Raw genomic sequence first — 15,300 nt, forward strand, 5'->3', positions numbered from 1 at the left:
ATTTTTCACAGAACTACAACAAATAATTCTAACATGTGTATGGAATCATAAAAAATGACCAACAGCCAAAGCAATATTGAAAAAGAACAAAACCAGGGGCGCCTGGGTGGCGCAGTCGGTTAAGCGTCCGACTTCAGCCAGGTCACGATCTCGCGGTCCGTGAGTTCGAGCCCCGCGTCGGGCTCTGGGCTGACGGCTCGGAGCCTGGAGCCTGTTTCCGATTCTGTGTCTCCCTCTCTCTCTGCCCCTCCCCCGTTCATGCTCTGTCTCTCTCTGTCCAAAAAATAAATAAAAAACGTTGAAAAAAAAAATTTAAAAAAAAAAAAGAAAAAAAAAAAAAAAAAAAAAGAAAAAGAACAAAACCAGAGGTATGACAATTGCAGATTTCAAGATATACTACAAAGCTACAGTAATCAAAACAGTATGGTACTGGCACAAAAACAGACACATAGATCAATGGAACAGAATAGACAACCCAGAAATAAATGCATGATTATATGGTTAATTAATCTTTGAGAACATGCAATGGGAAAAACACAGTTTTCAAAATGGTGTTGGGAAAACTAGACAGACACATGCAAAAGAATGAAAGTGGACCACCTTCTTACACCATACACAAAAATAAAGTCAAAGTAGATTAAGGACCTAAATGTGAGACCTGAAACCATAAAAATCCTAGAAGAGAACATAGGCAGTATTTTCTCTGGCACTGGACGTAGCAACATTTTTTTTTTTTAATATGTCTCCTGAGGCAAGGGGAACAAAACCACAAACAAACTATTGGGACTACATTTAAAAAAAAAATCTGTACAGCAAAGGAAACAGCAAAACGAAAAGACAACCTCCTGAATGGAAGAAAATATTTGCAAGTGGCATATCCAATACAGGGTTAGTATTCAAAATGCATAAAAAAATTTATACAATTAAAAAAACCCCACAAATAATCCAATTAAAAAATGGACAGATGACAAGCACAGATATTTCTCCAAAGAAGACATACAGATGACAAGTAAACACATGAAAAGACGTTCAACATCACTCATCATGAAGGAAATGCAAATCAAGACCACAGTGAGCTATCACCTCACATCTGCCAGCATGCCTAAAATAAAAAACACAAAAAACAAGTGTTGGCAAGGATATGGAGGAAAAGAAATCCTCATGCATTATTGGAGAAATGCAAACTGTTGCAGCTACTGTGGAAGACAGCATGGAGATTCCTCAAAAAGTTAAAAATAGAATTACCATAAGTTTCAACAATTCCACTACAGGCTATTTACACAAAGAATACAAAAATAACAATTTGAAAGGATATATGCACCTTTATGTACACTGCAGCATTATTAAAATAGCCTAATTATGGAAGCAAACCAAGTGTCCTTCGACAGAGCAATGGATAAAGAAGATGTGGTATACATCCACAATTTAATATCACTCAACCATAAAAAAGAATGAAATTTTGCTCTTGCAACAACATGGATGGAACTAGTCTGAACAATGCTACCTGAAGTAAGTCACTCAGAGGACAAATATATAGTTTTACTCCCATGTGGAAATGAAAAAAGAAAACAAATCAACAAAGAGAAAAGAGATAAACCAAAAAAATAAATAAGCAAGTAACTTAATTAATTAATTAAATAAATAAATAAAACAAAAACCCAAAAGCAAAAACAAAAGATAGGTCTTCTCAAGGTTCATACTTTAGAACAGTAACCAGATGCCTCCCTGACAAACTCCTCCACTGATATGACAAACAAAGCTAACAGGATTTTTCCTTTCCCCCCTAAAAACACACTGTACCATCCTGACCTCCATTTTGTTTTCCTCCTTGCATTGCTTCATCTACCTTTTATGACTTACAGCATTAGGCAAGTCTTTAAAAAGAAAATATCTTCATCGTTTGCCATTACACTCCTAAAACAATGAATCACCTAGAGAATTAAACGTTATTGGTGTTTCTAATCATTATTGAAAATTAGTAGCAAAAAAGCTGAAATGTGAGTCTCAGAATTGTAAAGACCTGGGAAACATTAGAGATGAGCCAGTCCAACTCCCATTATTGTTGAAATAAACAAGTCTTAGGAAACTGTGCCCAAGGCCAAGTGATGAGTAATTCTGACAGTTGAATCTAGGTCATTTTACTGTAAATACTGACCACTATTCTCTGCCCCTACCATTATAACACACTGTCTCTTCATCTTTCTGTATTGAATCATACATACCCACCACATAACTAAAAAGCGAACTTAGGGGATTTCATTTTTCTGTCAAGCAGGTTCACATGGAACTTCCCCAGGCATCGTGGGCAGGAGGGGAGAGAAGCTAATATTTATTACCTACTCTGTGCAATCCATATGAAAGTATTCCATTTAATTCTAATAATTAATGAATGATTCCATTTAATCACCAAAATGACTGCAATCTATGAAGTAGGCATGAACACTGTCTTATTCGGGGTTTGTTGTACAGAATAAACTCTTTCCTAGATACCTGAAGAAGAAAAAGCTTATAATCATAGAAAGATGAAGCAATAGACTCTAGAATAAGGTTCTCGCCATTCCAGGCTGCCACAGCAGGGAATGACCCTGCAAGTGAGGAAGTAGCTCCTCAAATCAGGAAACTTTACCACAGCTTGTAGCTCCAGAACGAAATTCCAGAAAAATGGAATTCAAATTCCAAATCTTAGCCCCAAATAATGCAGTTTATGTGATCTGCAGAACCAGGTAACAGAGAATTTACTGTAAAGGCTGGAAAAGTAAAATATATAGGAAGGCAGTTGAAAGAGATACTGCAAAAGCTCAAAACTCAGCACTATCACTGTTTTAGATTAGGAATTTTTTCAACAATTCAGTAACTTTTAAAAAGTTTCAAATGCTTTTAAAACTGTATTTTATCTTTTGGGATCAAACCCCAAAAGGTATAAAATCACTGCAATATTTTAATTTGTAAGAAAAACATGTATTTGGTCATTCAGATAACCAAAATATATTTATCATATATATTTGGATTTCTAGCTGGGTCACAGCTCCCCAAACCCTTGGAATTTCCTAAGTGTTGGGAGTAATAAACGTGTCTTTTGTAGTATTTATGAGGTACCTTTGAGAAAGCACCTAAGGATGGGGGCTGGGTTGCAGTGGAACCAACCAAGTGATTAGATGGTTAGAATATTCAATCCCATCCCAACCTCTGGGAGGAAAGGGGACTGAGGATGAATCAATCAACAATGGCCAATTATTTAATCAATCGTGTCTATGTAATGAAACCTCCACTAAAACTCAAAGGGCAGGGTTTGGAGAGTTTCTGGGTTGGTGAATACATGGAAACTTGGGGGAAAGTGGGATACCTGGAGAGGGCATGGAAGATTCTTGCCCTTTCTCCATGCTTTGCCCTATGCATCTCTTCCATCTAGCTATTTCTGAATTATATCCTTTGATAACAACCTGTTATCTAGCAAGAAAAATGTTTCTCCGAGCCACTCTAACAAATTGACTGAATCCAAGGAGGGGGTTGAGAACCTACAATGTATATAGCTGATTGGTCAGAAGCACAGGTGACAACATGGAGTCAACATGGACTTGCTGTTGATGCCTGAATTGGGGAGTGGGGGCAATCCTCTAGGACTGAACCCTTAACCTGGGAGATCTGACACTATTTCCAGGTGGATAGTGTCAGACTTGAGTTGAATTTGGTTGGTGTCAGAATTGCTTGGTGGTTTGGTAACTCCCCACTCCATTCCAGCACACATATTGTAACTGGGTCCAGAACACTTAATAACTCCTAAAATAAAACAATGAAAATTAACTTGAAGACAGTATCAGATTGAAAGAGTAGGAGAGGAAGGGTTCTTTAAAAAAAACTGTAATCTGGAAAAAAAGTAAAAGGTGTTTATTTTCTGAGTTAATGTCATGTTAATATTAAGTCTAATTTCTGGAAATAACTTGCAATTGCAATCTTTTTTTAAAATATATTATCTTAGGCTTTCACTAAAATGAATTAAGAAGTTGGGTTTTGGATAGCTGCCATCCATACTGAATGAACAGTAATTAAACTTGTTATTAGTGTTTTTAAGAGCATGCTAATGTTACTCATTAAAGACTGGATGGATTGTTTTTCAGCCCATGTTCCATGGTGGTTGCATTTTATTATGTGGATGTTGGCCGGGATGTTGGCAAATGACATGAACTGTCCTCCCAGAATACTCATGGTAATGAAATGTGTGCACCCAGGGGCAAACTGGATGAGCTAAGTCTGGCACTTAATGAAATCAACAAAAAGCCTGTTTGTCAAGGGTGACTTTAGTTTGTGTAAATGATCCTCACCTCCATAAGCATGATGAGGTGATTTTATCACCAGTGATTTTACACTTGGAAGAGGTGACTAAACACCACTGGTCTGCTGCTCCAGTTAAGGTAGAATATTTTTACTTTCATCCTTGCAACAAAGTTAAGGTTTATGCTTCGTTTATAGAGACCAGACGATGTTTCATTTGCCGTTCTACCGTCCATCACTAAGTTTAGAATTCTCAGTTCAAAATGAGCACAATCTACTTTTTCAGATTCCTTTTAGTTTACTGTTTAGTGTTGTTTGCTCTGCTCTATTCTCAGTGGAGCTCCCACTGTTTATGTTTCCAGAACTTTTTAAGATTCACCCTTGAATGAAGATTAATAAAAAGTCATTCACATTTCCTCCAAAGAGTGGTTATAAGCCAAATAATGGATCCGGGAGCTCAGATTATTAAATATTAAACCATCCTTCTAGATTATTAGGGGGTTCATATCCCATTTTGCCAGGGACAAAGTTAGCCTTTAAAAGGACCCTATTTCTGTGGTTAAGCCCTGTGAATCTCATTTTACATTGTATGCAAAAATTATCATGCAATAATTATCATCATTATTTTCATTTAATCATTTAATTTCATTTAATCGAGGGGCGCCTGAGTGGCTCAGTCAGTTAAGCATCCAACTTCAGCTCAGGTCATGATCTCATGGTTTGTGAGTTCAAGCCCCGCATTGGGCTCTGTGCTGACAGCTCAGAGCCTGGAGCCTGCTTCAGATTCTGTGTCTCCCTCTCTCTCTGCCCCTCCCATGCTCACCATACTCATACTCTGTCTCTCTCTCTCTCTCTCTCAAAAATAAACACTAAAAAAATTAATTTCATTTAATCAATTATATTCAAATCTCAGTCTCAAAAGCCTGGTAGGCTGGTGGGAATTTCCAATCTCTGTAATTACTGGCCTATCACCATTCAGTGTTTCTGCATAATTTAGGACATTTATAGAGAAAGTGTATCACCATATTGCAGTCTTCTGTGAATACAGCTGACATATTCATTTACAAGTCTGTAATCCAGTAGCTATGTGATCTTATGTCATGTGTATGCAGCTGGGAAACACCTGTGTATGCATGTGTAAACAAAGTCCCTGTTCCCTCCAAAATTTATCATTTCCTCAATGTGCACCTTCCAAAACCCCAGTCCTCCACACAGACACAAAGGCTAACTTTGTCCCTGGAAAAATGGGATATGAACCTACTAATAATCTAGAAGGATGGTTTAATATTTAATAATCTGAGCTCCCAGAATGTATGCTAAGACTGGGCACCTCTAGAAGTCCACCCCCAAACTCCCCGTTCCCTCCAAAATCTATCATTTCCTCAGTGTGCACCCTGCAAAACCCCAGTCCTCCTCATAGACATTTAGGATACTCAGCCTTTAGAAACCAAAATCCAGAAAGGAAAATTTCTTACAAGAAAATTCTGCAGTTAGTCCCAAAATAAAACCTGCTCTGAGTTAGAAGAGCATAAGAGATGCCTAGATACTTTTGACGAATGTGGCAGGGGAAGATTTAAAGGAGGGGAGGTTAGAAAAAAGAAATATTTCCCTAAGTTATTCTTCAAACATGTTTGTATGGGCTACAAATGTGTTTCTAAGGTCACCACTACCTAAGATGACAATTTCTTATAATGGAAAGGTTTTTTCTTTGGGTAGACAAAAGTACAAGAAGAGGCAATGTATGGATTGAAAAATAATACAATTAGTTCCTTTTTCTTAGCTACACCCAAGGGCTTCGGTTTGATGAGCAAAAGTGAGCTGGGATCCAGTTATGACTCATGTTCACTAATCCAACATTCAACACTGTCTTTCTAGACTTAGTAGTAATTCTCACCATCACCACTATCTCCATAATACCTGAATACTTACTGAGTTCCAGGCAGTGTTTTAAGGGCTATATTTAAATTATTTCACTAAACTCTCAAAATGAGTCCCCAATGAAGATTAAATCAAATATCATTAATATGTGTGCAGCATATCAGCTAGGAAATATTATTATGACCTGATTAAGAACTGAGGCAAACAAAGATTATGTAAGGTATTGAAAAACTATCAGTAGACTTATCTGGAGTATTTTGTTTAATGTGCCATTGGCCTTCAGCACTTAAAACTAACATAGGATAAAGGAGATTTTTTTTTTCAAATGATGGTTAAAGTTATTTTATACATGGCTATATGAGTGTCCAAAGTGGACAGCTCATCTGTGCAAAAGGATATGTGTGATACTGTGATTTATAATAAGAAATATATATTTGGTCTTTGTCCCAGTTTCTGTCAGAGAGCTCCTAAAACCCTTGGTATGTCCTAAGTGATAAAAGCAATAAAGGTATCTTTATACTTATTAATAAGCTTTGTGTTCAACCTCACCTGGGTTTATGGTCATAAGGTGACTTTTGCAAAGTACCTAAGGATGGGAGCCTGTTGCCAGAACCAACCAGATCAGAGGGTTAAAAATTTCAGTCTCACCCACCCTGACCTCCAGGAAGTACAGAGGTGCTGGAGGTTGAATCAATCCTCAATGAGCAACGATTAAATCAATTATGCCTATGCAAAGAAGCTTCCATAAAAACTTCAAAGAATAGGGTTCCAGGAGCTTCTAAATTGGTAAACACAGGAAAATTCAGAGAGAGTTGTGTGCCTAGAGAGCATGGAAGCTCCTGCCCCTGCCCATACCTTGGCTCAGTGTTATCTCTTCCTTCTGGTTGTTCCTCAGTTGTATTCTTTTATAATAAACTGGTGATCTGGTAAGAAAACGTTTTCTTGAGTTCTGTGAACTTCTCTAGCCAATTGAAAACAAGGAAGGTGTCATTGTAACCTCTGATCTACAGCCAGTTGGTCAGAAGCATAGGTGACAACCTGGACTTGTGTTTGGCATCTGAATGGGGGGAACAGGGTCTTGTAAGACTGAGCCCTTAACCTATGGGATACCATGCTATCTCCAAGTACAAAGTGTCAGAATTGAGGTAAATTACAGGATTCCCAGCTTGTGTCAGAAAATTTTCTGGTGTTGGGGGAAAATCCACAGACTGGAATTAGTATCAGAATCATTAATATGTTATCATAGATCAGAAAATAATTACTACTCTTAGAATGTGAAATATCCAAAGTTATTTTTTTCTAATACCCATTAAGGTAAATACAAAAATGACTCATCATGTCAGTGGTTTCACTGCTCAAACTTAATGGTATAGAGTTATCCTCATGAACATATGGGGCAATTTAAAAAAATTAATAATATTAGAGGTTGCAAAAACTATGGGTGTGTGACATACAGTCCCTGAAGCTCAAAAAACTCTGTTCTCGGTATCAACAGGTAGAAAGAAGTATTGGACATGGAAAATACGATGGAAAATAGAGGACATATTCTGGTGTTTAAAGGAAGCCAGGACTCACCCCTGTAAATGGAGGTGTTCAGAGACCTCACCACACATTCATATGAGGCACATTCAGGAAAAGGGGAGAACACTGGTCAAAAAAGAGCTAGTAAACCATTAAAGCAAGTTGCAAATAACCTTGGAGGTCATTTTATCTCACACTCACCCTAACAAAGTGAGCAATAATGGTAGAAATATTGGTAGGGGTCAATTGTGAGCAATTGTGAGCAATGTTGGTACAGTTTACTTGTAGATGTAATTTTTTAAATTTCAGTTTTGCCTGTAAAAGTGATGTATACTCCTAATGAAAATTTCAAGTAATTAAATGCATAATTTTTAAAGATTTTTTTATATTTACTTCTAATGTGAAACTAAAAATGTGAGGTAGAGCCTTCCAGCCATTTGCTATACAAAGACATGTATGTATGTATGTACTGTTAAAAACAAGACAAAAGGCCCAAAATGGAGGCACTTACGCTATGCCAAAGTCACCAAAGTGAGACTTAATTACAGTTTTGCCTTCTCCTAGAAATAAATTCTTAAAACAATCAGTAACTACCCAGTCAGCACTAATGAGGTTATCTGCCTGAAAGACCCTTGCCATCTCCTAAAGGAAAGTTACCTTACCACAAACAACCCAATTTTGCTGTCCCTTGTTCCTGTTCCCATTTGCCCATGAAACTCTTTCATTTTGTACAACTCCTCATAGCTCTGTTGTTAGATGGGATCCTGCTCAATTCTTGAATCACTGAACAAAACCAGCAAGATCTTTAATATTTACTCAGCTGAATTTTGTTTTTTAAAATTATACATATTCTTATTTCCTCAACAAAATTGTGTACTACTCTATATCTTTTCTACAGCTTGCTTTATTTAAAATCTATCTTGGGCACTTTTCTATGTTAAGCCAGGTAGATTTATTTGCTTTATATGGTTACACAGTCTTCCACTTTGTAGATACAGCATTATTGATTCAACCAGTGCCCTATTGATTGGCATTTGGTTTCACTGAAGATTATGGATAGACAAAGAAAAAAATTTAAAGAAAATAAGTGTTAAGATATAAATGTTAGCATATTTCTAAGAGTGGTAATTGTAGTATATAATTGACATAGTATAAAATATCCTTTTGTGAACAAATGAACTGTTCACTCTGGACATTTATATAGACTCATACAGAATAACTTTAAAATTTTGTTATATGCCAGAAAACAGTTTATAACAGGAATCCTTATTTTTTTCATTTTTTTAAATCATAGATTCCCTCTAAAAATCAGATCAAAATATGTGTACTTTCTTCCCAGAAAATTGTACCATTTTACATTCAACTTTTGCAACTGAACCCCTGAATTTGTAAGTAAAGAACTCTTTGGATTACAGACAGCCAAGATTGGAGACAGTGAAAATAGGTGATTATTACAAGTGTTTAATTATGGTAGCAACAATTAGAATAAGGGGAAACAGATTGATGAGTTATTATAGGAAAACTATCAACACAATTTGATAACTGATTGCACATGAAGAGTAAGGAGGAGGGTATACTCAAATGTGACTTCAAGTTTTTGATTTTAGGTGAAATGATGTTGGTTTTAATTGTTATTTGACAACTGGTCACATAACAAAAAAGAAATGGATGGATGGATGGATGGATGGATGGATGGACGGAAGGAAGGAGGAAGGGAGGGGAAAGAAAGGAAGGAAAAAGGAGATGTCCTTACCTGAATAGCTCTAATGCCAAATGGTCGTGGAAATCAGGAAAGACAACTATAGGATCAAGGAAAATTACTATTTTAAAAACCAGGACTCTACAAGAATATAATACAAAAGGGAAATACCACTGCCCTGAAGGGAATGGCTATCCTTCCAAGGAGACATTTTTATTTACTTAAAATACCAAGATGTAATAGAACCTTCTCATGTGTATTTTGAACCATTAGGCTTTAGGAAGGTTAAACAAAGGCATGGCGAATAAAACTTCATCCTTTGAAAGAAGTGCAAATTGAGACAAGGTGAAAGGAAACCATTTCATTGATCTAAGGGTATCAATAATTCACAGGTAATGATCAAAAAACAGGCCACCCAAGTTCATGTGTAAATCAAAACTTTGCCACACAGCATTCCATTGCTCTTCATCAGCATTTTTATACATTGTAATGTGACTTTTACCCTGTGCTTTCAATAATCAAATCTACTGATATGGGATTTGGTTGCAGTTTCTAAGAACAGAAACCCATGTGTGGTTCTAAATTATTAAATGTGATTTCAAAATGGAAACTTTTTTTCCTCAAGAAAAAAAAAACACAACAACAACCTTATATACCTTCTTGAAAGCTAAATGGATGGTATCAGGGTTAGAAACTGATTGAAAACACAAAAGCAGACAGAATGGATCTGATTTTCAGAGTTACAAGGAGAGCTATGTGGAGATAGAACATGGAGGGCTTCGGAGTGGTTGGCTCATCACGATTTAAGCAATCAATAGCCTTATACGACCCTGACAAAATGGGAAATATTTTCAGGCCATTACTTTTAGCCCCTCTCATAGATGAATGTAATATGAACAAAGAAGTGTGGGTCTGTTTATTTTCCAAAGATTTACAGATTTAATAAAATAGAAAGAAAATTCATTCATCCTTTTTATGGGTCGCAAAGTATGGATGTTCATAGATAGATTGTAAGAAATAAAGCATCACATCTTTACTCACTACTTTAATTTATTTTAATTGCATGTTTCTAATAGCACATTTGTTTGAATCATTTTTCAGTGTGCTATTCTTTTTAGTAGCATTTCCCTCCCTCACTAGCAATATTCATTATGGAAAAAAAATGAACTATCTCTGAAGTACTTCCTATATTATTGTATGAGGAGTCTCCAAGGGTGGTTTGAGAGGTAGAAATTGGTTTAAACACAGCATGTCTTACATATTCAATTGCTCTTTCTTACTTCCCACTACTTTTGTAAAGTCAGGAAGGCACCAGCATGAGGTAGTAAGAGCCGCACCCAAAAAGGTTCCTGTCAATGCTTCTGTTAAGGTACCTAGTAGTGCAGATCATATGGTGTGTATCTTCACATTTTTTAGAAGAACTAGGGGCGCCTGGGTGGCTCAGTCGGTTGAGCGTCCGACTTCGGCTCAGGTCACGATCTCGCAGTCCGTGAGTTCGAGCCCCGCATCAGGCTCTGGGCTGATGGCTCAGAGCCTGGAGCCTGCTTCCAATTCTGTGTCTCCCTCTCTCTCTGCCCCTCCCCCGTTCATGCTCTGTCTCTCTCTGTCTCAAAAATAAATAAATGTTAAAAAAAATTAAAAAAAAAAGAACTATTAAAATATCCTCAGAACAACAACAAAAAAAATAGGTTTGTGTTTCAAGGACAAACTTCCAATGAGATTAAAATAATCAATTTAATTATAGAACTTACCACTTAAAGGCAATTTCAGTGTAACCAAATGTAAATTTACAACATTTCAGGGGTGTCTAAAGTCCACAAACCAATAATGATAACTGGGAGTCAAGTTCAAAAACTTTTAGGAATTGCACTTCTCTGTCTTTAAATAGTAACAAGATAAGTAATTTCTTCAAAAAACATTTATTAAGTTTCTACTACATGTTAGGAACTCCACTAGGAGGTAGAAAATTTGGCCGGAATACAAGAGAAAAGTTCTCTGCTCTCTTGGAACTTAATAGCAAACACAGCACCCTGAACAAATCCTGCCCTGCTCTCCATCCATGCCCTCTTTATTGCATGGAAAAGCCAATATACATAAGAAGACCCAGGGGTGCCTGGGTGGCTCAGTCGGTTAAGTGGCTGACTGCAGCTCAGGTCATGATTTCATGGTTCCTGAGTTCAAGCCCTGCATTGGGCTCTGTGCTGACAGCTCAGAACCTGGAGCCTGCTTCAGATTCTGTGTCTCCCCCTCTCTCTGCCCCTCCCCCACTCACACTCTGTCTCTGTCTCTAAAAAATAAATAATTATTTTTTAAAAATTTAAAGAAACAGAAGACCCAAAGGGCACTCAGCAAATTCTCTACTGCATGGTGATAACTTGACTCAATAGAGAAGGGAGCACTGGGAAGGAAATTTAAAAAATAATCTGCTTGATGACATCAGCGCATGGGCAAATGCAATAGACATGCTTTGGCAATTTCTCCTGATAAATACAGCTAAAATTCCTGGACAGTGTGTATAAAACAGAAATAAGATGATTCTGAAAGGTGGAGAATAAAAGGTATGCTAGGAACCAAAGACCTGAGGACAGTCATGGGGATAACTTTGCTGGTTGTTGTTGTTTGTTGTTTTGTGTGTGTGTGTGTGTGTGTGTGTGTGTGTGTGTGTGTGTGTGTTTTCCGCTATGTATCCTCAATTTGGAGACAAAAAAGGCAGCAAGCCAGAAATACTAACAGACACAGACAAAAAGCCCCAGCAGAACCCATCCATCTAGCCAAAGGACCAGAACAATGGAAGCCAAGAAAGATAGAAAGCTTTTAGACAAGAACCGTTTTACTTCAGTCTAACACCACAGAAAAATACTGTGCCACATTCACACCCACATGAGCAGAAGAATGGAGATTCCAGACTTCATTCACCTCATGAGGCTTGTTAAGAGGTGTCTTAACACTGCTACAAGGGGAGAATCAGAGAAGGTAAAATATGGTGGCCAGCCAGTAGAGATCACCCCATTGAAAAATCAGTGGAAGACATATGGGAAGCCTGCATTTCTGTCCTCTTTCTCCCTACTGTGGCAGTATCAGAGGATCCAGTACAGTTAGGATTTTCACTACTACCCAACAGTAACAATGACTTCCGACACAAAGTGAGTGGAGAACACCGAGGTTGCCCAACTCCAACCTATACCCAAGCAGTAATAAGAAGTACCCTTTTCTTGTATCAACAGAGACTGAAACAACCAGGAATGAAAAACCTAGCATGAGAAACCTGGACTTCTACCTCAACATGACAGTAATGAAACAGTGCCCTCTGTCTCCTCTTTCCCTCCATGGAACTGTGTCAAAAAAGCCAATGGAAGCAGAAGGTGTAAACAAGATCCAGAGACTCATAACATAATACAAAAATCTCAAATTAAAAAAAAAAAGTCATTCGCCACAGCAAGAAATGGAAAACTCTAAAGCTGAATGCAAAGAAAAAAATTGATAGATGCAAATACCAAGATGACAGAGATATTAAAATTCTCTGACAGAGTCTTTAAAGCAGCCATGATAAAATGCTTCAACGAGCAACAGACACACCTGAAACAAATGGAAAAACAGAAAGTCCAGCAAAGAAACAGAAAATCTCACCAAACAAAAAAGATGGCATTAAGGAAAGACAAATAGAAATATTAGAACTGAGAAATGCATTAACTGAAATGAAAATCTCAGTGAATGGGCTCAGAACAGAATGGAAAAGACAAAGGAAAGAATCAACCAACTGGAAGATAAAAACAACCCTACTGAACAGCAGAGAAAAAAAAGTAGATTGAAAACAAACAAATGAACAGAGTCTCAGGGACTTATAAGACTCTAACAAAAGATCTAATATTCATGTCGTCAGGATTCCAGAAGGATAAGAAAAAGAGGCTGGGACTGAAAACATATCATAAGAAATAATGGCTGAAAACTGCCTAAATCTGACAAGAGACTATATAAAACTATATATTAAAAAGCTGAGCAAAGCCCAAGCAGGATACATCCAATAAGTGCATACAAAACACTTCATACTTAAACTTCTGAAAACTAAAGACAGATAAAAAAAAATGGAAATCATCTAGGAAAAAATACCACCATAATATTAGGGAAAAAACAATTTAAATTACCTGGATTTCTCATCAGAAAACATGGATGACAGAAGGAAGTGGGACAATGTTTTTCAAATGCTAAAAGAAAAGGACTCACAATCCAGAATCTTACTTATACTCAGAGAAAATACTCCGGATGAAAGGGGAAGCCAAAGCACTCTCAAATGAAGGAAATTAATAGAATTTCTTTCTATTCAACCTAATCTACAAAAATAGCTAAAGGACATTCTCCAAACAGAAAAGAACCAATTAAAGGAGAAAGCTTGGAACATCAGAAAGGACCAAAGAACAATGTAAGCAAAAACACGGGTAATAAAATAAACTTTCCTTTTCCTACTGAGTTTCTAGTTACGTTTCATGGTTGAAGCAAAATTAAAAATCTGCCTGATATAATTCTAAATGTATGTAGAAGAAATGCAAGTTAAAACTATAATGAGTTGTTACTACATACCTATATAATGAGTTGTTACTACAAACAGTGACCACACCAAATGCTGGAACACACATTGTTGGTGAGGATGTAAAATGGTATGGCTATTAAAACAGTTTGGCCGTTTATTAAAAAAACCAAACATGCAACCTACCATATGACCCACCAATTGTATTTCTGAGCATTTATCTCATAGAAATAAGACTTATGTTCACACAGATACCTGTACATGCATGTTTATAGGTTTCTTCATAATAAAAATGCTGGCAACAACCTAAATGTCCTTCAACAGGGGAATAGCAAAACAAACTATGATGTGTTCAGGCCATGAAACACTACTCTGCCAAATGAATTAGGATTAGGGAATATGCCAATCCCAAAAAGTTACAAATTGGGTGATTTTATTTACAAAATATTCTTGAAACGACCAGATTCTAAAAATGGAAAACAGATTAGTGATTTCTAAGAGTTAAAGACAGTGAAGAAATGGGAACACAGTGGATGTGGCTGTACAAAAACAACATGAGAGGTCCTTGAGGTGATGGAAGAATTCTGTACCTTGACTGTAAAATGCCAACATCCCATTTGCTATATTGAAAGATTTTACCAATGGGGAACCTGAATAAAGTATACATGGACTCTGTATTATTTCTAACAACTGCCTGTTAATCCACAATGATGTCAAATAAAAAATTAAAGTGAAAAAATGATGTACTTGCAGAAATCTGATTAGTAAACATGAAGGTGGAGCTGCAGCTACAAAATTGTCAGTCTGCAACCATTGTGATAAAGATTAGATCAGGCAAGATCAAGATGCTAAGTTTACTCGGAAATATTAATGAGGAGCAGGATATCTTCATGGTCTTAAGGTATCTCCTCACAGATTGACTATTAATTGCAAGTTGGGGTGGGGGAGTAATTGCACATTGGAGACACCAAGAAACACCTTGACTGTGTGATCAAAATTTTCATCAAAAATGAATCTCAAGTGGATACTATGTACCTGAAAGGGTCGCAGCATCCCTGCTATGGTATTCCAGGTGAGAATGAAAATTCAAGGTAACCATAAGAAACGACAAAAAAATTTTTTTTTTAATTAAAAAGAATTCCTATTACAAAAAAGAAAGGGGAACTGTGCTGTTCAAAAATGTCAGTGTTATAAAAACAAAGGGCATAGAATGTTTCAGACTAAAGGAGGTTAAGGAAACATGGCATAGAAATCTAATATCTAATCCTGGACTGGCTCTGGGGAAGATGGTGTAGGGGGGTATTTTATAGAGGACACTAATGAGTAACTGACAAAATTTTAAAATGCACTGTAGGTTAAGGAATTATATCCATGTAAATTTGTAAGGTTGATAACTGTACTATGATGGGAT

Source organism: Neofelis nebulosa, chromosome 4 (genome assembly GCF_028018385.1).
Source record: "Neofelis nebulosa isolate mNeoNeb1 chromosome 4, mNeoNeb1.pri, whole genome shotgun sequence".
Taxonomy (NCBI): domain Eukaryota; kingdom Metazoa; phylum Chordata; class Mammalia; order Carnivora; family Felidae; genus Neofelis; species Neofelis nebulosa.